We start from the raw sequence: 25,910 nt of genomic DNA, 5'->3' as shown, positions 1-25,910 counted from the left end.
ATTGCATGTTCAGTTTTTTGCAGTGGTGTAATGCAAAATGACCCCCCCCCCCCCCTGCAGAATGCGATGAGGGCCCCCTCAAGTCTCCGGTATCACAGATAGTCTTTGGTCTTGGTTTTGGGCTGAATGGGGGGCCTCTTCAAGGTTTTGTGGCCCCTTCTAGCATTGCGGCCTATGGAGCCGCGGCCCATGCAGGTAAGAGCGGTGGGGTGGTGGTGGGCGGGATAGGGGGGGATTTCGACAGAGGACGACAAGGGAAAATTAATTATTTATTTAATTTCCCCTCATCGTCGTTTGCCGAAATCCGCCCCCCAACCAGCCCCACTGCTCTTACCAGCATGGGCCGCGGCTGAGCCTATGTTATGCCCAGCAGTCAAAGTACATTATAAAAAGTATGGAGACACTGATCCTGACTTCAATTGGGCGGGGTCAGTTCACATGGGGGCGGGTTAAAAGTCCTGGCTAAAAATAACAAAATATTCTGTAACTATTTTGTTGGTACTGCATATAAAGTAACACACACCTTCAATGAAAAATAAATGCAAGTTAAACTAATCAGTGCGAGTTTAAATTTCTCTGTTGTGAAGCCTCTATTGGTTGATGCAATCACTGCAGACATCTGTGTGGGCAAGCAGAGAGCCACTGAACTGAATTCTGGTTGGTGCAGTGGAAAAAAGTGACGTGTGTTTTTAGTGTTACGAAGTCCCAGCCTGTGACAGAAAGCACTGTGAATATGAATTGCATTAAACACAGCACAGGCTGCCATAAACTGCACAAAACGATTTAGATGCAAGATAAGAAAAGTGCTTCCAAAATATAGATCTAAGTAAAAACACAGGCTGTACTTAGTGAAACATTTTTTGAACTGCCCATTAAAAGCACACACTCTACATCTCATCGGGTCACCTTACAATACCTCTCAAAAAGAATACTCTTCGGGCGACTCCATCAATTAAAGCCAATACCGGCTCCCAAGCTGCCTTAACATTTGCAGGTTAACCCATTGTGCACATTTACATTTCTTTCAGGCAGCAGACACCCTGGTAAGAAGGCTTGTTTCTTGTTCAGCTATCCATCCTCCCGCGAATTCATAGTGATAGAGCGCGCGGGTCACCCGGGTCACTAGATTACCAAATTTTCCACGCACTGGGCCCTGGCGTGCATCTGATTGACAGTGTTTTGCAATGAACCGGGTGAAAACTTCCGCCACGCTACTATGAGTAATCGAGTGGGTGACTCTTACACCACTTACTATTCATGTACCTGACTTACCACAGGCACATTACTCCTGACGGATCAGGAGCTAGCAGTGGACAGGTGATAAGGGCTTTCCTAAAAGGGAGAAAATTCTATTTTACACATTTAATACTTTTAATGTCACTTTAATGTATAATGACCACAGACACCTTGATGGTTTTAAGGGTTTTATATAGTATAAGTTTTAGAACGAAAATGCCATTACAAGTAGGCAAATGCAAAGTAATACATCAATGATTAGTATTAGAACTAGGATGTAACTATGGATGAGAGTGAGTATCATAAAGTAAAAGGGAACACTATAGGGCATGAATCATAATGAACAATTTATCTAATACAATTTATTCTAGGACAAGGACGTGAGGAAGACCTAATGTGTGACCTAGTAATTTTATTCTAATTCCTAAACCTTATGCTATCTTTCTATCTTCACGGCAACCATACTAAGGGAAAGGGAATAAGTGGAACAATCTGTATAAACAGTTGGGTTCAACAATGTCCTAAAGGAAAGGTAAGAGTGGAACATTTACTAATAATCAATTGCATGAAATTACATTCAAAGGAGATATGGAGAATATCACAGGCAAGATTGCTTTAATCAGAGGAGGAAAAGTTGAGGGTATAGTATAGACAGACACCTATGCCAATAGTTACCTAGGTGAGAATGAGGACTAACCCTGGCCACGGGTCAGTTGGGAAAGAACGGGACAAGGGCCCTCAAGGATTCAGGAAATACCAGAAGGTGAGCAGGTACAGCTCATGGACAGTCAGGACAGGATACCCCTCAGGTCTGGGTCAGGACTGGGTTCACCAAGGCACGACCAACCCCTCACAGCTTCGGTTGCAACGCCAGCGTTACCCCCTCTTCTGCACGGAATCCGCCAATAACCCCGATTGGGTTTTCGAATCTCCCTGCAAAGTGCTTCGCTTAGCACTTAGGACTAATTTCCACCCTTGGAGTTTGTGGAAAGTTTCAGGCAGAATGCTCCGCAGCACTCTGTATCAGGCACCTATAGAGTTCGTAGGGTCAGTGACAGGTCTGCTACTCAGACAAGTCGGACAATTTCTCTAAGCTAAGCTAGGCTATATATACAGTTTTAAGTCCCCAAGACCACCCATAAATGTTGCAAAATGACAAAGTCCCATCTTCTGATTGGTCAAGGGAGGTGGTTTAAGACATTTGTCACCACCTATATTTCTATTACGTATTTCACGTGACATTACCCTCCCCCTAGCATCTGGGTTCCCAGGCATACGTGTGGGAAAGTACAATAGTGAAGAAAAGGTTTGCAACATTGTTGCGCATTTCAGAGTAAAAATAGCAGGTCTTCAAGGGCGAAGGTGTGCCTGGAAAGGATAGTCCCCTTTTCAATGGCCAACTGGCCAGGTTCCATTGCTGCACGTCCCAGATCTTTGATCACGTGATGAGGGATACGTCAGCTTCAAGATGGATCCCATCCCTACTTCAAGGCCCTCATTTACACGGTACATGAAAAGTAAGCGAAAACAAATTAATAACACAGAATAAAATGAATACACTGTACACCATGATCAACTACTCTTAATCCCTTATTTTATAATACTTATAGCATTAAGAGTTAGCGCAGAAAAGATGCATATACAAAAGCGGCTTAAGATAGCATGAAGCATGATTAGTGACAAGCGGCCATTTTAGCAACAATGCGCATGAGCGAACTTTTCCCTCCAGATTGCGAGTGCGTCACATCACATGGGTATGACCGACGCATGCGCAGACTGGATTTCTGCAAAGCGGCCTTTTTATTAATGTGCAAGCTTGATTATGATGAAAAACACATAGGCAAGCCTCCTAGGGACACCCGTGTGTTGGGGAAATACAAATAAAATGACAAACAATCGGAGTTAGTACAGTTATGATTTAGGCGAGGTTCATGAAAGAGAGCAAGTCGCGTTACGTGCGAATCCTTGCTCCATCAATCCCCTCTTTGATGATATTTACTATCATCACTACACATGAAAACAGATGCCAACTTCATTCTTCCATTTCATCCATGTCAATCTCAATGAACTTATTGTTGAGCTTTCTCTCCGCCTCTCTGTGTGTATGATTGTTCTTTATCTTCTTATATATCTGGTTTCTTAATTCTTCTAATTCTAATTCTTCAGCCTTTCGTTTTCCTCTTTTATTCACTATATATTTTCTGCATTTCTGGCATTTGCAACAGATGAATATGATCAGAACAATCACACCTATTCCAGCTATTGGCATCAATATTTTCCACAGTAGACCTTTACCTAAATTAGAAAACCAACTACCTACAGAGGAGAGACCATCAGTCAGTCTCTTCCAGGCACTGTCAACCTCCAATGGTTTGAGTTCTTTTTCCAAATTAGTTATGTTTCTTACATACTTCTTAATTTCGACACTTTTGTCAGGAATGTAAGTGCAACAATGTTGTGCCCTCAGCATCCTGCAGACTCCGCCCTCATTTGCCAATAAGGTATCAAGAGCAAGGCGATTCTGTAAAACCATTGATCTGATCGCAACCATTTCAGTATTGATCATCAGGAATCCAGCAGCAGTGTCAGTAGATAACCGATCCACTACTGTAGATAATTTGCAGATTCTATGAGTATTAAAAACTACCCCCATTCCAGGTATCAGTGCACTAAAAATATCACCTATAATTTCTCCTACACTTTCACGTTTTCTACGCACTAAGCCATTAGTAATCTCATTGCTTCCAGCTGCATTGTTCACATGGTATATTTTCGGAAAGACAATGCCAAAGTAGCAGCTTCCATACCAGTGATCCGGCAATTTGAAATAAGCCTTGTTTCCACATATATAATAAATTCCTGGAAACACAGGTTCTGACCCATTTTTGAAACCCCAACCTCCAATTACCTTGTAATTATGTTCACACTCGCTGGAACCAATGAATACATTGTTATAATAACTAGTCTTTTCTCTATGAAGACAGAGTTTCCCTTTCCGTTCAGAATCCAGCAACAGAGCAGAAGCAACTTCGCTTTGAGAGGTGTTATCCATGTTTTCTGCCCATCTAGGGATTCTGTCCTTCTCGTCATTTGCCTTTTTCTGAAACTTTTCCCTTCTCTTCTCTGCCATTTTCAAGAACATTTTCTCTTGTGCATGTAAGGAACAAGTCAGGTTAGCTTTTCTAGCTTCATCTAAGTCTATGTCACCTATAGTCAGGAAATATTCTCCCATGTAGCGAGTCACCCCACCAAGTGTATGTACAAGGTTCAGATTCCCTCTGATAGGAAGTTCTGAAAAGATAACGTCAGTGTTTGAGTAATAATACTGTAAAGTGCTTCTATAAAATAAACTAGCTAAAATACTACAGGAAATTCCATAGGTCAGGGGTAAATGGTGGTATGTCACGCCTTCAGCTACAGAAGTAGGTAGCATCATGCAGACATAGCAATCTTCTATTTCCATAGCTTCTACATAGTGCACTAAAAGGTTTGCGAAAACATTTAAGTGTGTCCTGTTCTTCATTTGGTGATAATGCAGTTCTCCCTCATCTGATGCTTCTAAGTCAGGTCGTGTCTGTCTCAGCCTCATTGAATTGTCACGTCTTTCTACTCTTCGTGGTGTTTCTTCGGTATGTACAACTTCTGCGTCTGGTGTCGTCAAGTCTGTAGGATATATGTTAGGGTCTTTCCTTATCATAAAAGGTATAAACACTGTTAATCCTATCCATATCATTACTATTAGTACTACACTACAGATGCATATTTTACAGCATGTTTTGCAACAGCTAAATCTGGATCTTCCAGTGACATTTGAATCAGACATTATCTCTTACAGGTGGCTTTCTCAACCCCTCTTTGTTTCTTCTCAGCAGAGGTTTTACTTCGCTTCACCTCAAGGAGGGTCTTCGTCAGAACTCCGATTAGCAATTGGCTCTTCGTCACTTTTGCCACAGGCTTCGGGCTCATCAATTTCTTCCAACACCAAATAGGTCCACTCAGGGCTCCGATACAGTCTGTTCTGTTTCTTTATTCTGCCGCCCTTTCGGATGGACTTTCCTCGGGCTTCTTTTCTTTCACTTTCAGCCCTTTTTCGGTCCTTTAGTTTTTCTTCGACTGTTTTTATTCTTATTCTTAGTCTTTTTACATATCGGGGTTCATCCTTCTTTTCGATCCTATTTGTAGTCGAGGAAACTTGCTCTTCCTCGTGAACTCTTTTGCTTTTTCTTCTTTGTCGCACTATTGCTTCAGCAGTGTCTTTTTCCCTACCTGTCTGACTAGTTCCAGGTCTTTCATCTATTTCTTCTGCCTGGTCCTTAAGCTGACCTAGTTCAGGTTTAGACTGTATTTGATCTTCGTTTGTGAGTGATTCACTGGACTCTTCTTCCTGAACACGTTCATCTATCACTAACTGATCCTGTTCATGCTCTTCGATCTCTTGATTTTCTTCCGCATGAACTTCTGCTTTCACTACTATCTGTCCCTTTCCAGTCTCCTCTGTCTCAGAAGGAGTGTCGATGACTTGATCTGTCCCTACCTGGCCTATTCCCTGATCAGATTTTCTGATGGCTTTGATGATCTGACCTTCTCCTTCTTGTTCTGACTCACCTGCACTGTCCCACTCACTACCTAGGTAAGAGTATTTTCTGGTTCTTATTGGATCAAGAACCTGGTCATCAGCAGGAAACCATTCAACTTCTTGACTTGTGCCTGGTAGTTCGATATCAGCGGGATCCGGACCCTCTTCTGGAGTCTCCTCAGCTGGACTACCTCCGGCTTCAGTCGCGTTTTCTCCAGTCACCTTCTTCGTGTGACTTGCATGGATCCACTTTGGTACACCAGCACACTTCACAGCAGTTGTGGTGACAAGGATCACTTGTCGAGGCCTGCCCCACTTCGGTCCAAGGCAACTCGTCCGGGTGTGTTTCTTTAACACCACCCAATCACCTGGTCTCAGATTGTGTGCTGGAGTTGTAGGCCATTCGACAGCAGTCTCTCCAATCTGGTGAGAGATAGAACGCACTTGGTCACCCAACTGCCTGCAGTACTCTAGCACCATATCATCAGAAATACTTAGCAGTTTGTGTCCAGGTACCCATGCCTGTCGCATCATTCTTCCCATCAGCACTTCATGGGGGCTCAGGCCTGTCTTTCTGTTTGGAATACTTCTCAAGCTCATCAGCACCATGGGCAAAGCTTCTATCCAATTCATTTTTGTGGAGTCACACAGTTTTGCCAACCTGGACTTGAGAGTGCCGTTTATCTGCTCGACTATTCCAGAAGCCTCTGGATGATAGGCACAGTGCAGCCTTTGCTCCATTTTAAATGCTCTGCAGAGTTCCTTTAGGACTTCGTTTGAAAAATGTCCACCTTGGTCTGTTTCAATTGTCTCAGGAATTCCAAAGCGGGGGATCAGTTCCCTAAGTAACAATTTAGCTACCGTCAGGGCATCATTCTTCTTTGCTGGATAAGCCTCCACCCACCGGGAAAACAAGCAAACTATGACCAGGACATATCGATATCCCTTGCACAGGGGCATTGTTATGAAGTCTGCCTGCATCCTAATGAAGGGACCTTCTGCTCTCCCAATGGTACTTTGTTCCACTACTGTCTTCTTTCCTGCATTGAACTGTTGACACACTAAACACCTCTGACAAAGTTTGTCTGCTGTGCTCCTGAATTTTGGACTGTAGAACACCTTTTCAAACATTCGGCACATGGCATCCCTCCCAATATGTGTTGGTTCATGTATTATCCGTGCCATTGCGGTAACCAGTCGTTCAGGTAGTACAGGCATACCAGTTACGTGGACCACAACACCATCCTCTTTCCTTGGTCTACATCCACCCTGTCTCCACATGTCCTTTTCTTTCCTGTCTGTTGTCTGTTGTAGTTCTCTCAATTCATCCCATGTTCCCAATCTTTCAAACAACATCAGTTGGCAGCTGCTTTCACCTCCCCATAATTTAATTTGGAGGGACATTTTGTGTCGGGCGCAGTACTGGGCAATTTGGTCAGCATATCTGTTTCCGGCTGTCACCTCGTCATTTCCAGATCGGTGAGCCGCACACTTGACCACAGCCAATTCTTTGGGCAATTGGATGGCTTCTAGTAAGTTTTGTACTGGTTTTCCATTTCGGATAGGAGAACCTGAGGAAGTCATGAATTCTCTTTGCAACCAGAGCTGGCCGAAGTCATGAACAACCCCATAACAGTACTGACTGTCAGTATAAACAGTTACTCTTTTGTTTTTCCCTATTTTACAAGCTCTAGTTAGAGCAATGAGCTCCGCTACTTGAGCAGATTTAACTTCGCAAAGATAGGAAGCTTCCAGGGTTCTCTCCAATGTGACTACAGCATAGGCAGCACTCAAACCTCCATTCTCATGTCTCAAGCATGAACCATCCACAAACATTTTGAGGTCTTCATCCACCAAGGCCACTTCTCTGATATCAGGACGGGGTTTTGTGCTAAATTCAGTCAAGTCTATGCAGCTATGCTCAATATTATCTCCTGCCTCTACATCAATGGGAAGGGGCAATAGAGTGGCAGGGTTTAGTATGTTACATCGGGAAATTATTACATTTTCTGCACCAATGAGAATTCTCTCATACTTAGTCAGCCGACTAGGGGTGAGATACTGTGTCTTTGTTCGGGTAAGTAAGATCACAACTGAATGTGGAACAAATACAGTGACAGGATGTCCCATCACAATGTTCTCACTCTGCTCTAGACTAGTACAGGTAGCAGCTACTGCTTTCAGGCATCCAGGTAATCCAGCAGCCACTGGATCTAGGGCGGCCGAAAAGTAGGCCACGGGACGTCTAATCAGACCATCTTCCTGGGTTAAGACCGAGAGCGCACAATTGTCTCTCGTGTCACAGAACAGTTCAAAGTTCTTGGAATAGTCGGGCATTCCTAATGCAGGAGCTGTGCACAGACAATTTCGCAATGTTACCCAAGCAGTCATGCATTCATCATTCCAACAAACTGGGTCTTCCGCTCCTTTCTTTGTCATGTTAATCAAGGGTTTTGCTATAGCTGCGAAACCCACGATCCACTGTCTACAGTACCCTACAACTCCTAGGAACATTCTTACTTCTTTCTGAGTTACTGGTAGTGACATTTCCTGAATTATCCTAATTCTTTCTGTAGTGACTTTCCGGATCCCTTTCTCTATCTGGTGCCCCAGATATTTTACGGAGGTTTTGCAGAACTGTAGCTTGTCTGATGAAACCTTATGTCCTCCCTTTCCTAGGTGATTCAGCAAGGCAATGGTATTAGTGACACAGTCGTCTTGACTTCTAGACGCTACCAGCAGGTCATCTATGTACTGCACCAGGACAGACTCTTTAGGCAGTACTAAGGATTCAAGACATTTCTTTAGAATCTGATTGAAAATCGATGGACTTTCGGTGTACCCCTGGGGGACACGATTCCACACATAGACCTGGCTGTTGAATTCAAAACTGAAAAGGAATTTGCTTTCTGGATGCAATGGGATGGAAAAGAACGCATGGCACAAGTCTATGACAGTGAACCATTCCGCATTCCATGGAATTTGGTACAGTATCACTGCGGGGTTAGGCACTATTGGACAGCAAGGTACTACAATTTGGTTTACCTTGCGCAGATCCTGCACTACCCTATACTTTCCGCTAGGCTTCTTAATTCCAAGTATGGGTGAATTACAGGGACTGCTCATCACTTCCTGAATGATGTTTGCTTTGCGCAATCTGTTTAATTCCTTTGCGACTCCTTCTTTCACTTCTGCACTCATCTTATACTGTTTGGTATTTGGATACACCGCATTTGCTTTTATAGCTATTTTAACTGGGTCTACATTTGCCATTAAGCCTACATCTTTTCCAGTAAAATCCCAAACTTCAGGTATTACGCTTGATTGCAGTTCTTCAGGTAGACTTTCAATGGACATGGGCTTAATTTCTGTGTCGGGCCTTAGTAACATCAATTTATATAGGCCATCTTCATCTGGGGTCTGAATTTCAACACCATTTGGAGAGCAAAAGATGGTGCAACGCATTTTGCACAACAAATCTCGTCCTAATAGGTTTACGGGACTAGAATCACAGACCACAAATCTGTGCATTTCCTTGAAATTTCCTATGGAGATTTCCATAGGTTCTGTTACCGGAGTACTGATTATCTGGTTTGAAACTCCCACTACTTGGATAGCTTCTCCCGAGAGGGGTAGGTTAGGAACATCCGCTGTTCTCACAGTGGAACGGGTAGCACCAGTGTCCAACAGAAAGGTGACATCTGTCCCTTCAACCTTTCCTTCAATGTATGGTCCAGTCTGGTCTACCGGTAAGGAGGCGCCAAGCACGCACTCCTTGTCCTCCCCTCTCAGGCCCCGTCAGTATTGTTCATCACAGAGAAAAGTATCATTTAACAGGTACTGTGGAATGGGTGCATTTCTTTCATTCTCTCCTTCCCACACTTCGACCCTTTCATTCTGTTGACCCTGATTCCTATAATTCTGTCTAGGAGCGCGTGGCACCGGGGGTTGATTTACCTGCTGTTGGGTCTTTCGGATCCCCTCTTTCTGCACCTGTGGATTTAAACCATTTACGGGGGCATTATCAGCCTGCAAGTGCGGACATTTATCTCTCCAATGCCCCATCTGACCACATCCGTGACAGGGGAATTTTCCCATAGCCTCTTCTCTACTCATTTTTACCCGGGGCCTGCCTCCACCCCCAGCATTCGGATTGGGTGCATTATTAGTATTAGTCATTTTACTTAACTGTTTTTCTTGTTGTTCAGCTAACTTCACCTGAGCCCACATTACCTTCTCCTTTAGGGCTTTCTTTTTGTTCTCGATCTCATCTTCGCAGTATTTGGCATATTTTAGAACATCATCAATGGGTTTCCCTTGCCAACTGATTTTGTTATCTCTAATCCACTGGGATATTTCAGGTCTCAATCCTAACACGAATCGATAACTGAAATGGGTCATATCCTTCATGTCCACATTATCGATTCCACTGTAAGTTTTGAACACCTGTAGTAACCTTTCATAAAAGGAGTGGACTGATTCATCACGCTCTTGGGTAGTTCTATCTATACGGGTCCAATCAGTTTCCTTTGCAGGTACCTTTTTCTTTAGGTATTGTATGACTTGATCATACTTTCTCATTACTTCAGTTGAGGGAGCTCCAGTTACAGAGTCTCTCTCGTACTCCTCATTGGGCCAATCGATTTCAATTTTGCAGTCGGTCCACAAATCTACAGGCACCACAATGTCGAAAAAACCATCCAGGTCTTTCAGAAGACATTTCTGAACTTTTATGAAGCGTTCGACCTGTTGGTACCAATCGACTGGTTTCTCCCGTAATTTTGGAAAGTCATTGGTAAATGACACTATATCTTGTCTGGACCAAGGGACATGGACATATTTTCCCCCTGGGACTTCTCTCATGGGACATAATTTTTCTGGTTTGTCCACCTCTTGTAGGACGTACTCAGCAGTCCGTGGTCTCTCCTTGCTATCCTCCTTTTTCTTTGCCCACCTGGCTTTCCACTTGTCTAGATCTCCCCATTTCTGTGCTAAGTTTATCAGTTCCTTGATCTGCGTTTTCTTCCCTGCGGTATTCAGGTTTTCTAGATCTTTGTCTGAAAATTCTACCCTGTAGGATTTCTGTAGTACCTTGGATCTGCTGATATCTATTCCCATACATACTGCCGTGTCCATTAATTTGTCATAGTATATTTTTGCGTTCCGAGTAAGGTGTTTGCACATGAACAACAACTCATCTTCCTCCCGGACATTCAATCGTTCTAAACCCACATTCCCTGCGCTTAGTTCCTCTAGCTCTATTCTTAGCTTATAAATATCTAGTGGTTTCGGATGAGGGGTTCCCTTTTCTAATTCTCGGGTCCATCTTTCTATTTCCTCGGGAGTTACCACTGTCGCACTTTGAGTTCCTGATGAGGACTCTATTAGTACGTTTTTATTCCCAGTCTGAATTCCAGTTCGAGACACACTAGGTCCCTGTTCCCTATTAGGCAGATCCATCAAGGAAGCCATGGACTCACATTCACTTGCTTGGTCATCAATAATGAGTGGTTCTCTTCTGGGCGGGGGCATCATCGGGGTTATGACTGGAGTTTTTGGAGTATTCATTCTGTCCCCATATAGAGGAAAAACTGGACCAATGGTTACTGGAATCGTTAGGGCTTCAGGATTTGGATTAATCTGAGCTATGGCATGTATGAGATCATTCCGCTGTCCTCTCAGGGCATCCCTTTCCTGCTCGTGTAATACTCGATTCATGGGGGGATCCTGTATCATTTGGGGTACTAGAGAAGGATAAATATTCGGAGCAGATGGAGTGGATAAAACTGATCTTTCCTCACCAAAGGGGTTGTAATTCGGGACCACGGGGTCGGGTCTACCAAATCCCTCTCCTCCCGCTCTTCTCGGTTCTATCCCTGTGGAATCGGCTTCACTAGTACTTCTTCTTCCTGAAGGTCTCAATGGAGTAGTTAAGCTTTGAGATCTGGTGTCTTCATTATAAGGCGGGGGATTTTTCATGAATAAGTCTTCTAAAAACTCATCTTCCGATTCACCCAGGGGCATCATGTGTCGGGTTTTCTCAGTACATTTCTTCCCTCCCAATATTTCATTAGCTTCGAACATGGGGAATAACCCTTCTACCATCATATTTTGTCTCCACTGTTTCAATTTCTGCTCCTTGGTTTCTTTTACCATTTTTGGATACCATCGGGTCACTCCCTTGTCCATTCGGGGTCTGTCTCGCTCTAGAGCCTCAATTTCCCATTCCTCTAAAGCTTCATACTGAGTTAATCTAGGTCTGGGATGTAATTCATTCATTCGGGTCCTCAGGTTGAATAGGATTCTCCCGTTAAAAGTACCATCAATGGGAAAGGCTAAAACTCCATCCTCCGCAGTGTACTTTACCCAGTTCTCTAACCATACACAGGTATGATACCCTTTTTCTAACATCATGAAAGAGGCTGGAGTATCTGGCGGAGGAATGATCACGCCCTCCCTAGTTCGTACGGGTTTGTCAGTTTTGAAGAAATTCTTTATTTTGCTGGCAAATGACATTTTTCTCTTTCCTTCGTACATGTTGTGAGGTCTGCCTTTGCTCATCAACTCTTTATGACACCCTAGATTTCGTGGATCAGGCAGAAAATCAGGGTACCACATACACCGCTCGTAACAATCTATAAGCTCGGTGCGGAAATTTTTACTTCGTTTGTGCTTCCAATGCTAGCGCGACTCCAATTTCTCAACAACCAATCAGTGCAGAGGTTGCAAAAGTTCTTGACCAATGGGTGTGCGGCCTTTTCGCGAGACGCGTTCTCACGCTCAGGCACTCACCCCTCCCTTATAATTTCGGCTTCACTACACACCCGCTGGTTTAACCAATCCCAGCGCGGCACGGAGTGACGTCAGAGCAGCCCTTCGACTGACTCCCTCCTTCGCAAGGTAACGGAAACTTTGTATTTTCTCTAAGGAGCTAATGTTAAATTTAGTCAACAACGTGTACCATTCGCCATTGTGTAGGAGTGTTCTAAAGAGATAGAAAGTTCTTCTTTTACTGCAAGTAAACCACTTCTGTCTACTTTTCATACACTTCGGATAGACTTCTCTTGCCTACCCTCACGCAAGCATTAGAAAACCTGCTATTACCCAGTCTCATCCACTTCTTTCCGGGATATATACTAAGCCTGGGGTTCGTCAGCGTTTCCCTTTGCTATCATACGAGCTCCGATGACTCTATTACTCCCTTAGTGTGACCCTTACTAGGTGATATCAGACCAAGGTTTCTATCAGCAGTCCCGTCACTGTCATTCACTCAGTTTTTCTAAAAAGACCTAATTAGCGCTTCCAGTTCCACTTGAACCATGCACTAACCTTTCCTCCCTACAAATGACCTCAGAACGCGATGGATTCTACTCACCATCCGTTATACAATTCCCCGGGGATTTCAGACAACACTCAACAATCACACACAATTGGTTAACAAAACATATAATATTTAGCAGCAATACATATATAAAATCATTTAAAACAATTTTGAAATCGATTTCTTTTGCAATAAAATATTAAGTAACACAATCAATATTAAAAAAACAATTTTTGCAGCACATTTATTTTCCGCGGTTTCTTTTCTAACTATCTTATCTACCTATCTTACTAGTCCTAACCATTCCTCTGCTAACCAGAAATTACTGATAGAGCGGGCGGGTCACCCGGGTCACTAGATTACCAAATTTTCCACGCACTGGGCCCTGGCGTGCATCTGATTGACAGTGTTTTGCAATGAACCGGGTGAAAACTTCCGCCACGCTACTATGAGTAATCGAGTGGGTGACTCTTACACCACTTACTATTCATGTACCTGACTTACCACAGGCACATTACTCCTGACGGATCAGGAGCTAGCAGTGGACAGGTGATAAGGGCTTTCCTAAAAGGGAGAAAATTCTACTTTACACATTTAATACTTTTAATGTCACTTTAATGTATAATGACCACAGACACCTTGATGGTTTTAAGGGTTTTATATAGTATAAGTTTTAGAACGAAAATGCCATTACAAGTAGGCAAATGCAAAGTAATACATCAATGATTAGTATTAGAACTAGGATGTAACTATGGATGAGAGTGAGTATCATAAAGTAAAAGGGAACACTATAGGGCATGAATCATATTGAACAATTTATCTAATACAATTTATTCTAGGACAAGGACGTGAGGAAGACCTAATGTGTGACCTAGTAATTTTATTCTAATTCCTAAACCTTATGCTATCTTTCTATCTTCACGGCAACCATACTAAGGGAAAGGGAATAAGTGGAACAATCTGTATAAACAGTTGGGTTCAACAATGTCCTAAAGGAAAGGTAAGAGTGGAACATTTACTAATAATCAATTGCATGAAATTACATTCAAAGGAGATATGGAGAATATCACAGGCAAGATTGCTTTAATCAGAGGAGGAAAAGTTGAGGGTATAATATAGACAGACACCTATGCCAATAGTTACCTAGGTGAGAATGAGGACTAACCCTGGCCACGGGTCAGTTGGGAAAGAACGGGACAAGGACCCTCAAGGATTCAGGAAATACCAGAAGGTGAGCAGGTACAGCTCATGGACAGTCAGGACAGGATACCCCTCAGGTCTGGGTCAGGACTGGGTTCACCAAGGCACGACCAACCCCTCACAGCTTCGGTTGCAACGCCAGCGTTACCCCCTCTTCTGCACGGAATCCGCCAATAACCCCGATTGGGTTTTCGAATCTCCCTGCAAAGTGCTTCACTTAGCACTTAGGACTAATTTCCACCCTTGGAGTTTGTGGAAAGTTTCAGGCAGAATGCTCCGCAGCACTCTGTATCAGGCACCTATAGAGTTCGTAGGGTCAGTGACAGGTCTGCTACTCGGACAAGTCGGACAATTTCTCTAAGCTAAGCTAGGCTATATATACAGTTTTAAGTCCCCAAGACCACCCATAAATGTTGCAAAATGACAAAGTCCCATCTTCTGATTGGTCAAGGGAGGTGGTTTAAGACATTTGTCACCACCTATATTTCTATTACGTATTTCACGTGACATTACCCTCCCCCTAGCATCTGGGTTCCCAGGCATACGTGTGGGAAAGTACAATAGTGAAGAAAAGGTTTGCAACATTGTTGCGCATTTCAGAGTAAAAATAGCAGGTCTTCAAGGGCGAAGGTGTGCCTGGAAAGGATAGTCCCCTTTTCAATGGCCAACTGGCCAGGTTCCATTGCTGCACGTCCCAGATCTTTGATCACGTGATGAGGGATATGTCAGCTTCAAGATGGATCCCATCCCTACTTCAAGGCCCTCATTTACACGGTACATGAAAAGTAAGCGAAAACAAATTAATAACACAGAATAAAATTAATACACTGTACACCATGATCAACTACTCTTAATCCCTTATTTTATAATACTTATAGCATTAAGAGTTAGCGCAGAAAAGATGCATATACAAAAGCGGCTTAAGATAGCATGAAGCATGATTAGTGACAAGCGGCCATTTTAGCAACAATGCGCATGAGCGAACTTTTCCCTCCAGATTGCGAGTGCGTCACATCACATGGGTATGACCGACGCATGCGCAGACTGGATTTCTGCAAAGCGGCCTTTTTATTAATGTGCAAGCTTGATTATGATGAAAAACACATAGGCAAGCCTCCTAGGGACACCCGTGTGTTGGGGAAATACAAATAAAATGACAAACAATCGGAGTTAGTACAGTTATGATTTAGGCGAGGTTCATGAAAGAGAGCAAGTCGCGTTACGTGCGAATCCTTGCTCCATCAATAGCACAGGCTCTTTCCCCTCCAATTCAGCTGAGGCATCTCAAATGTCGGAATTAACCATCCCAGGATGGTTGCCTTGTAACATAAAGTAGGGCAACTGTTCCTGTCAAATTAAAAACGTATAAGCACATGGTCCTCCTCAGATCCTGCCCACTTCGACCTCTAGTTATGCTCCTGGTTTAGTGGCAGAGACAGGTATGAGAAGGCACAGCGCGCACAACTGTGTCTCTTCAAATGCCCAGCATAAAACAGGTGTAAAATTAATTAAAAGAGACATTCCATCATAAAATGCATACATTTGTGTAAAATAATTAAACTTGTGCTGTAAAACGCCTGCCTCTGCACCACACCATACAAACACTTGATTCAGTCTACCCCATTGATGTCGAAGCAAGGTCTCCAGCTTATCAGCGAATAGAGCCTGGCCATTTTGACAGACGTAGGTTCTCAACTGAAGTTTCAAATTTTTTAAGTCTCTTGGTAAAACCGCATTCTGCCTATGGAGTACTCCGCGTCCCCAATGAAAAGACGAATTATGACCTTGGTTTTGTAACATGGATCAAGAAGCAGCAACACCATGGAGTCATATGGTTGCTGACATACTTCGCCTTAAGAGGACCTTGGCCTGGATTCGTGATGGCACCATGATGGGGTTAAGTACGTACTTATATATTTAAAGGTGGCGGGGGCACCGCTCCTATAGGCTCCACTTTAATAGGGACACCGGTTATAAGAGACAGTATCCTTTTGCAGGACAGCTTTGGGAATTCTGAAATCCCTCCCCCCACCCCATCAGAGTGGAGAGGCTGGACAGACACAGTATTCTGGACAGGAAATGTGGCACGAGGCAAGCACTGGGTTACACAAATTTACTAAAACAGACTCTGTTCTCCTTCATCCCACCGTGATCCTCATAAGGAAAGAGGAGGCACATCTCTAGCACAAACATTTAAAGTCCAACATTCTGATTTTGTGTTTTCCTTCCATCTGATTTATGGGAAAATGAAACCATATTTATTTAATATTATTTACACTCCGTTGATGGTGGTGCGTGTGTGCACGTGGTGTTCTTCTGGCCTACAAATGATATTGCAACACATGTAAATATTTATTTCCACAGGTTTGCCCTCTGTCTCAAAACGCCTCCATAATATTCCTAAAACCCCTGCATGAAAATTGACATTGATTTCAACCTTCCAACTTTTTTTCTCTTCTTTTTCTTTCAAATTACACTCTCCTTCTTTTCAGACCTCTACATGCCTCTGCTCTCTGAGTTTAGCCTACTCTAAATCACATGCACGTTTGCCTTATTTTTTTATTTATTGTATCTCGGCAAATTGCCCACACCTGATTTCAAAAACCACCTCTTCTTTAAAGGCCATACCCTGCACCCTAACAATTTCTGTTCATGTAGTGCATGTAGTTCATCTATTAATATTTCCAACCAATGCATGAAATTCCCATATCTATCTCTCCCAATAAAATTCAGACCTAATTCCTACTCATACAGTCTATCATATAGAAACTGGAGTAAAGGAATAGAATGGCACCAGTAGAGCACAAGTCTAATCACAATAACCAACAATAAAAACCAATAAAAAAACTAACCCTGGCACCTTGAGCAGCGTGATACCCAAAGTAAAGGAGCAATGATGCCTTGTTGGGGATAGTAAGTGCTATATAATGCAATCACAATACAGTCTATAACCCACACTAAAACTAATACCATTGCACTCCGCGGTCAGACAGTTAATTACAGTTCATTCAAGCAGCCTAATAATTCTCCTTCAAAGCTTGATACTCTCACATTCACATAAATCAAACCTGCTAAGCTTCACATCTATCACCAAGTACCATATCAGTCCACAGCAATAAATCTCCCATCACCAATTGAACCGTCACTGGATAACTGAATCAATCTGCCACATACCGGTGGCCAAGGGAAGACTCTAATTTAGTCCAGCTCTGCAGGTCACGACTCGGGACAAAAGGGGGTGGTGATGGACGGAGCATCTGAACCAATCAAACACTCACACCCAGTCCACAGATCTGGGTTAATCCATCACCGTTCTTTAGCCCACTCTGCCACCCCAGTTCAGACATGGCCATATGCAAATCAGTCTGACCCTGTGCCTCATGGGAACAGTCCAGCCCGAACTGCCAAACCATGCCTTCCCTGGACCGGAAACAAGCTTCCTAGGACCGGTTTCTGGCATTCCAGCCGTCTTCAGCCCGGCTTGCTTGAATCCAGTGGCAAAGTGAGCAAGGGACTCACGTCTGAGCATACCCTGCCAATTTATGGCGAACAAAGCGGTACAAAAGGTGGTGCAGGTCACAACTAGAAGCATACTACGGGCACCCTATGGCATCGCACAATAACAATCAGATCTGGGATGACATTAACAAAGTCCATCTCAGCAGATCTCTCCACCTCCTCTCTCTTTAACCCAAACCTGCTCAGGACCATCAACTTTAAACAAAATATCTCAGAAAGGAAAACCCAGTACAGTAACCAGCTAAGTGGATTATGAACATAAGAAATGCCAAAAGGGGACCTGCAAAGCTGCGAGCTTACTGAGAGCCATAAACTGCACGCCTATCTCTCACACTTCTTCATTCAGTACACTGCTAAGTGCTGTGTCCCATAACTTGAGAACAGCCCTTCGGTGGTCCTCATGCACAACATGGAAATACTAACCATGCATGATCAAAACAATGCCAACACACTACCAACCAAACACTCTACATGCTGTAGCATGCTACTCATGCTGGCAAGCACTTCAGCACCTCATATAGAGGTGGTAAGTGTTATATGAATGGTGCAGTGCAATACAAAACTGCATAATACAACACAATTCTTGAGCAGGAGTAAACAGGAGACTTTACTGGGATTCTAGGGATGGAGGGATGAAGTGGCACCATTCGGACATGCAGCTTCTACTCTTACTGTGTGGTTACAGACCGTGCTTCCTCACTGCCCCAGTTTGACAGTGCTGACCGGCAACCAACTACCCACAACATATCAGTCTACCTCCGAAAGATAACGAAGGCTGTGACGGTTTAGTCCTGCGTTGACTTACCTGTGCCAATGGGAAAGCAGGCAGCTTGCTCTCTGTCTTTTACAGCTTTGTCTTCGATTCTTGGAGTATGAGATTAGCGTGTGGGTGGCGTCTATTAAGTATTGCCTTGTTTTGGACTTGAGGTTCTAAGAGGACATCGCGCTGAGCCAGAGCCACGCATCCGGCTTGCCCACCTTTATCTCTTCCTGTAGCCCATGATCTAAACTATGTTCAAGGTTTTAAACTATCAGGCTTAAAGAACAGCCCTGCCAAGTTTCCCAGGTTCATGGCGTGCTGCTCTAGTCAAGGATTTTTCTTTGAATTCTGAGACTTGTAGTCTTGTTGGTTCCATTATAAAACAGGATACATGCCCTAGAATTAAAAGAAAAAAGCCTGAACCAGCACATCACGCATTGACCTGGGAAACTTGGAAAATTTGAAAGAGCACTCTGCATATAGATGAAAGCAGAAGACAGAAAAATAAATAAAAACACTTCAACTCATGGAGATGTCCAAGAGATGAAAAATAAAAATTTGTGAAAGAGGTGTGTCCCATCCCAGCCTCTTCCAGCTGCTGACGGGTTCAGATAGGTGCACCCTAGGGTTGGGCTTTGCCAAGGCTATGGCCCGGTGTGCCCACTCTCCTTCCATGCAGCAAGAGGTAAAGCGTTAGGAAGTAGGCAGGGTCAACTTCTGTTGGCTGCTTTCATGTACCTGTGTACCTGAAGTCAACACTTCAATCTTGGCCCCATTGCAACTCTGGTCATCTTTCCCTCACCCCTGTTGTCCGGCGCAGTGAGAGTCTGCGGGCGCCTAACAACGCATCAGGAAGTGGGCGGGATCTCCTTCTGTGGGATGCCTTCTGGGACCTGGAGTTCCTACTTGAATTAGGGCCCTACTGCAACTCTGGCCTTGCGCCTGCACTCCTGTTGTCCTTCACAGCGAGAAGCTGTAGACCTTTTATAGCAGTGGGTAGGACACCTTTTGCCTTCAGGACCCGGACTCCCCAATTCAATCTGGATCCTATGTGACTCTGGTCCTCTACCCCACACTCTTGTCTAAATAGGAGCAATTTTTTAGGCACAAAGGGAATCTAGTTCTTTCCAGGGATTCACCTTCATAAATCAATTCTTTTGGCCTGGGCGATTTCATTTTTATAATTCTAGTACTTATTACATCAAAATACTTTTAAATATTCTTAGTGTGGGCACTTCATGCTAATTTTGGGGCTACAAGGGAATCAGGCCCAATGGGGAATCTTTGTTAAAAGTATTACCTGTTGTCCCTGGAACTATAGGTACAAAATAATATTACAAGCTCATTCAGTACCAAGAACACACTTTTTTTTTAATTGACTTAAGGAAATAGCGATAACAAGCACACAAACAATAACCTTAAAGGGTGTTGTAGGGTAGAGCATTACGTTTCTAATGACAAGTAGATGGTGTACAATACATCTGTTGTCCAGGTAGAGCAATGAAGTAATAAAAGTATAAAGCTTTTATTCACTGTTGAGGTTTAAATAGCATTTAAATTATTTTTTCTTCTTAAGGGATGGGTGACAAAATTTGCTGATGGACAAATTGGACACAATCCACCCCCCTTTCCAGGTTTTTGCCTCAGCAAAGTTGGGCTATGAAATTCTCTTTACATATGAAAGCCAGAGAAATTGGATGATTCCTGGATTTTCTTTGGGTTTGTACCTTTTGATATGATTCTCCCCGGCGAAGCATTGTTCTTGAAAAACTTCCAGCTAACTGGACAGTTTGCTGTTCGCCATCTTTCTTCTGCCTTATTTCTCCTCTATCACCAGAAGATTCATGCAGGTCAGCCACATTTCGCAAACACAAACACTATAATTGCGAACAATTGTTTTATGTATTTATACTGCTACTAGCAGCCCGTCCGGACGTTGTCCGGGTGTGAATTGCTGCCTGTAGGATTTCGTTTTGAAAGCATTTCTTATCTGTGACAGGCCTGTGAAACGCTCCGATTAACAGTGCACTGATGATGCACTTAAGAGTGCGCGTTCAGTAGTGTGTGAACTCGAGTTTCCCTACTTTATTTTTCCTTGCAATATTATATAGCACTAACTCGACAACATGGCATGAGCACAATTTACATTACAGAAGAACACATTCATTTGTGGTAGGCACGGGGAGACAAAGCGATTTGCCTGGAATCACATGATGTTGAGCTGATGCCGAGATTCAAACGTAGCTCCCCAGCTCTAAAGTTCGCAATTCTAGAACTTGTGGTGGGAGGTGTGTCTAAAAGTGTATGTTGGTGCTGGCCATCAATGAGAGAGACCTGGGCATTTTTCAAAGGGGTGTGAAAAAATATGAGTATGTTGCTGGAGATGTGGGCCGCCGTGCCACCAATATACTTACCGGGGGAGGGTAAACACCCATTATTCCGCAACTTTCTTTCCGCATACCATCACTCTGCATACTTTCATTACGAAAGTACCATGACTCCACAATGCCATTATAACGCATGGCATTACATTTTATATGCTTTTACCACGCATACATTTAAACGAAATTCGTTGTAAAAGCATGTTTTTTTTAAATGTTTGGATAAGGTAAGTATGGGTATTGAGGTATATGTTTTGGGGTACTGAGGTATATGTTTTGGGGTGTTTGGGTATTTTAAGGGTTCAGATATAGTTTTGGGTTATGGGGTACAGGGGTAGTTTTAGGGTTTAGGGATAGGTATGTCTTTTGGGGTACAGGGGTAATTTTAGGGTTCAGGGCTAGTTTTGGGTTTTGGGGTATAGGGGTATTTTTAGGGTTCGGGGTAGGTTTGGGTTTTGGGGTACAGGGGTATTTTAAGGGTTCAGGGCTAGATTTGGGTTTTGTGGTACTGGGGTATTTTTAGGGTTCAGGGCTAGGTTTGGGTTTTGGGGTATAGGGTTTTTTACGGTTCAGGGGTAGGTTTGGGTTTTGGGGTACAGGGTTATTTTTAGGGTTCAGGGCTAGGTTTGGGTTTTGGGGTACAGGGGTATTTTTAGGGTTCAGGGGGTTGGTTTGGGTTTTGGGGTACAGGGGTATTTTAAGGGTTCAGGGCTGGGTTTGGGGTTTGGGGTACAGGGGTATTTTTAGGGTTCAGGGCTAGGTTTGGGTTTTGGGGTACAGGGGTATTTTTAGGGTTCAGGGCTGGGTTTGGGGTTTGGGGTACAGGGGTATTTTTAGGGTTCAGGGCTAGGTTTGGGTTTTGGGGTACAGGGGAATTTTTAGGGTTCAGGGGTAGGTTTGGGTTTTGAGGTACAGGGGTATTTATAGGGTTCAGGGCTAGGTTTGGGTTTTGGGGTATTTTTAGGGTTTAGGGATAGGTTTGGGTTTTGGGGTACAGGGTATATTTATAAGGTTAAGGTGGGTTAGTGTTTAAGGGTGTTGGGGTATTTTAAGGAGTAAGGGTGGGTTGTGATTATGGGGTGCAGGGGTATTTAAAGGGATCAGGGTGGGATTAGCACACGATATGAGACATGGCATGAAGGGCGGAACTTACCACACACCCCCAGCGTTTGTCACGCCCCCAGCACACGCCCACAGCACAATGCAGACACGCGCAAAAGGGACTACTTTGCTGGCACAGTTCTTTTACCTTTTAAATGTATATGGTGGGAGTCTGCATAGCCTATGTCCTTCTGCTACAACGGCCCTTTCCAACGCTGTATTGGGTGTTGTGTTTGGTGCTGTGGTTCCTGAGATTACCCGCCTCAAATGTTTGGGCTCTCTCTTCATTATATTAGTATGGATGAGCTTTTACTAGTGTGTATTATTTTTTTATCGCTAATGTTTTTGCACTGTGCACTTTTATGGTTCATTGAACCGAATAAAGTTGATTGATTGATTGAAACCTTATTGTGTCACTGGATGGACTATCTGGTACTTCAGGTCTTTTATAGTCTACATTTGTCTCCTTGTTTCATGGTTCTTGTGCAGCTGCGGATGCCTCCATTGCATGTAGTCGTTTTTGTACAATGTGCACATTGAGTCGGACCCTACATGAGATGGTTAAGGACTCACACCATGAGTCATTCTGGCAGGTCATTGTAATGCTGGATGCCATGCTCATAGGATGAACAAGAATTGCAGTTTGCAATACAATATTTGCGCCTAGCATGGCGTTTTGGCGGCAATGAGCAGAAGTTGCACGTGTCCCACATCATGGTCAGAACATACACAGCGGCATTACCGTCTCAATGGAGGAAGAACAGCACATCGGGAAAGAGACAGTGAGAGGTGGTATACCTAGATAGTCTATCAAGCTCTTCCGAATGTCTCCTTTTAGCAGCTGTTGATGAGAATGCTTGCTCTTGGACAAGTTGAATGGGCTGGACAGTAGGTTGGGACTCCAGGCAGGGCAGCACACCATGTTTTAGGCTCTGATTCTTCATGGAGGGACCTGGGCACCTGGCTCTAGGTCTGAAAAGGCACATGTTTAACATAGAGGGAATTCTACTCCCTTCTTTTCTTCACTCCTCAGCACTCAAGCTTTTCTGAAGTCCTTCAAGTCTGATCCTAGCCTGTGATGGTTGGAAAGCCAATCTCCCTGACCCTGGTGCAATCCTTCTCTAGCGAGGGGTAGAGCTTCCGCTGGAAATCATGGTTTACAGATCCCGCTCATATCCTCAGAAAGTGGCAACTGGAAGGACACAGCCAGACACTCACGATGGGTGCAGCACGGGAATATCTAGGGGAACCTAACGAGTTTCATGTGCATCTTGCTTAAACTTTAGTTCAAACACCTGGGAGCACGCCTCCAATAATGTTCTCAAAATCCAGATTTCATGTACAAACTGACTCCTCATTTGGGTGTCCGTGACACCCTTCAAAAGAGAAGGTTGGACCAAATGAGGTCAACATTATACTGTGGAAAACACCCATATAATTACTCAATCAGGATTTATAAAGCGTGGCAAATCGCAAATGAGGGTCTCAAGGTGCTGGCGTTGCTAGCTGCTTCGTGGTGATGTGTTCATTCGAAGAGCCAGGTCTTGAGTCCTTTCTGAATTCCTAGAGAGATGAGGCGGTCCTAAGGTGCAGGTGGAAGATGTTTCAAGTTTGGGCTCCAGCTGTGAGAAAGAGCGTCCTCCGCTGTTGCCAGGGGGTGTCCGTGAGGAAGAGGGAGGTGTATTGTAGGTGTCTGGTTGGTTGGTTGAAAGTCATGTGTTTGTTGATATATGCTCGTCCTTCATTGTGCAGGGCTTTGTATGTGTGGGTCAACATCTGGAACTAGAATCTCTTCTGGATATGGAGCCAGTGTAGCTTCTTGAGGTGGGGGGTGATGTTGGTCCGTCTGGTGAGTCTTGCCACTGAGTTTTGTATTGCCTGTAGCCTCTTCAGGAAGTATGCAGTGATTACTTTGAAAAGTGTGTTTCCGTAGTCCAGCCTGTTGGGGACGAGGGCCTGCGTGACGGTCCTTCTCGTGTCAACTGGAAGTCACCTGAAACTCTTGCGGAGGGTGTAGAAGCAGGTGGATGAGGCAGCCTTTACCTGTTTCTTCATAGATAGCTTGCTGCCCAAGATTATGCAGATGTCGCGGGCATGGTCTGCCGGGGCGAGGGGTGAGCCGAGTTCAGCTGGCCACTATTCATTGCTCCATGCTGAGGTGTTGTTCCCAAAGATGAGGACTTCTCTCTTGTCTGAGTTGAGCTTGAGACAGCTTTCCTTTATTCAGACCGCGACGTTCATCATCCATCTGTGGAAGTTGGTTCTGATGGTGGAGGGTTTTTCTTACAGCGAGAAGTTGTTGGTGTAGGAGATGATGTTGAGTCCATGCAATCTGACGTGTTGACCAAGGGTGTCATGTACATGTTAAAGAGGGTGGGGCTGAGTGACTATCATTGGGGGATGCCGCAGATGTTCTTCTTGGGTACCGAGGTGCACAGTAGGGGACAGATTCTCTGGGTTCTTCCGGTGTGGTATGAGATGATCCATTTGAGGGCACCTCCCTGGATTCCGGTGTGGTGGAGTCTGTTGATCAAGATGTGATGGGAGACGGTGTTGAAGGCAGCTAATAGGTTCAGGAGGATGAGGGCTGCAGTTTCACTGAGGTTCAGGAGGGCCCTGATGATGTGGGTGACTGCGATCAGGGCTGTCTTGATGGTGTGGTTAGATCTGAATCCGGATTGAGAGGGGTCCAGAAGGTTGTTGTATTCCAGGTGTTTGGTAAGTTGCTGGTTAATTGCCTTCTTGAAACCCTGCACTGTAAAAAGGAGCAGGAATATGGGCCAGGAGTTCTTCGGTTCTTCTGGGTCAGCAGATGGTTTATTTAGGAGGAGCCTCACTTCAGGGAAGGAGGCCAAGGTGAAGGAAGTGTTCAGGACTTTCTTGAGCTCTTCGCCAATCGTCTTGCTCCTCAGGTTGTAGATGTGGTGGGGACATGGGTCTGTGGGTGCTACTGAGTTCATGATGGAGACTGTGGCATGAGTTGGGAGGAGGTCCTAATGGGTGAGCAGGTGTTCGGGGTTTGTGTTTGTGGGTGTGAGCAGGCTGATGCTGTCGGCAGCAGGGGGGCTGGGGTATGACGTATTCATAGATGACTGAGATCTTGTCATGGAAAAAATCCAACAGGGTTTCACACAGTTCTTGGGAGGGGGTGATGCCGTTCCCCGGCAGCTGCGGGGTCGGAGAACTCCTTCCCAATGACGAAGAGCTCCTTGCTGCGGTTTGTGCTGGCTTCTATGGTTGTACGATTGTACAACAAAGAGAAATACATTGCACACCTTAACCACACGTTTTACCCTGCATTATTTTACAACGTATATGGTTTACAATCTATGCCAATACCATGCATTGTTTTTATTTATAAAAACAATGTATTTGTGGGGGGTGACCCCCCCCCGCACCCACCAACTTACCTTAAATGTGTGGTAAAGGCATGCATTGTAAAAACATACACATGGTAAAACATGCGTGCTAAGAAATGCATGGTAAAGGCAAAACGTGATAAAAAACACATTGTAAAGGCTGTTTCCCGGCTTCTATGCGGTCTGCTAGGGTGTTCTTCTTTGTTTCTTTCAGGAGGCGTGGTACTGGTTGAGTGCTGTCTTGAAGGTGTTGTGGTATCCTGTCTCTTTGCTGGTGCGCCACTTCCTTTCTATTTGCTGGCATTTGCATTTGGTGGATGTTAGCTCTGCGGTGAACAAGCTGGGTCTTCTGGCAGGTCTTTTGGATTTGGCTGGCTTGACGTAGGAGATTGTGTCAGTGCATTCTGTGAGCCACTGGGATAAGTTCTCTGCAGCCTGTTCTGGGTTGAATGTTGTC

Source organism: Lissotriton vulgaris, chromosome 6 (genome assembly GCF_964263255.1).
Source record: "Lissotriton vulgaris chromosome 6, aLisVul1.2, whole genome shotgun sequence".
Taxonomy (NCBI): domain Eukaryota; kingdom Metazoa; phylum Chordata; class Amphibia; order Caudata; family Salamandridae; genus Lissotriton; species Lissotriton vulgaris.
Note: the sequence above shows the minus strand (reverse complement) of the source record.